Raw genomic sequence first — 1,361 nt, 5'->3', positions numbered from 1 at the left:
TTTCCATCATGCGCAAGCAATAACAACATGGTTTGAAGTTCACCCAAGACTGGTAAGTCTCTTCCTTCCACCCTATTCACCTTTCCTCAACCCCATAGAGGAGTTCTTTTCAGCATGGAGGTGGAAGGTTTATGACCATCAGCCACATGACCAGATGTCCCTCCTTGAAGCCATGGATGCTGGCTGCAGGGACATCACAGTTCAGGATTGTCAAGGGTGGATCCGACATACCAAGCGGTTTTATCCCAGGTGCATCGCCTTGGATAATATCAGATGTGATGTTGACGAAAACATGTGGCCTAACCCTGAAGATCGCAGAGATTAGATACAGCAATGTTGTGCTTTTTTTTTTTTTAGTTCCCCCAATTTTTATCTGGACTTTTTGCTGTTGTTTTTTTGTTCAGAATGGTCTTGTGTGTTTCACGGATATTTTGTTCACTGTAAGAAATACTGTAAAACTTTTTCTGTTCTATCATACCATGTTTCTACTGTACCTCCTGTAGTAAACAGTAAAGGAAAAAAAAAAACAGATTTGCTTTTTACTGGAATGCTTTTGAATGTGAACATTACTGTGGACATACAGTTACCAACCAAGAAATTTAGTGGAAAAAACGGTGGATTGCATGTTTTGCATGCAAATACCTGTAAAACTGAAACATAAAAGTCTATGTAGTTTTTGTAATGTCAACAATAGCCAGTATTTTGAAACCTGGTGTACTTTGATTGACTGCATGTACTTTGTGAAGTGAAAACAAGTGTCATTCTTTGACAGAATAATTTCATTTTGAGTCAGATTTCCAGTGTTTTGGTAAAGATAGTGTGTGCAGAGAAAAATGTGTTATATTTTGAAATGAAGAGTTAGTATATATTTAACAAAATGTGTTTTTGAGAAGAAAATTATCCATTTGGCCAATTGTGTTTTGTAGGTGTGAGTCTGTGTTAAGAGTTTAGAAAAAGTATCTGAAGTATGGGTAAGCGCTTGTTAGCGACTGAAAAAAACTGTAATTCACACAAATATGCCGCTGTATATTATTTGACCAGAACAAAGTATTACTTATTTATCAAATGTTTAAGAAGTTCTTCTTCCATGTAGGCCTACATTTACTAATTTGGCAGACACTATTATACGGAAAAAGTCACCTGAAGAAGAATGTTCTTTCTACAATTCGAACCCAGACCTCCTGAATGTGGGACGGCTACACTGCCGCTATACTACTGTGTAGCTGTCTTCCGTGGAGAGTGATCCACTGTTACTAAGCGTCTCTTTCGTTGTCAACTTCCGTTGTGGTTCACTTCCGTTGTGGCACACTTCCGTTGTAGCCTTTTGTATTTGTGTTGTGGCTTTTTGTGTTTGTGTTGTG

Source organism: Micropterus dolomieu, linkage group LG02 (genome assembly GCF_021292245.1).
Source record: "Micropterus dolomieu isolate WLL.071019.BEF.003 ecotype Adirondacks linkage group LG02, ASM2129224v1, whole genome shotgun sequence".
NCBI classification, from domain to species: Eukaryota; Metazoa; Chordata; class Actinopteri; order Centrarchiformes; family Centrarchidae; genus Micropterus; species Micropterus dolomieu.
The sequence above is the reverse complement of the archived record's forward strand: the minus strand, read 5'-3'. Positions refer to the sequence as shown.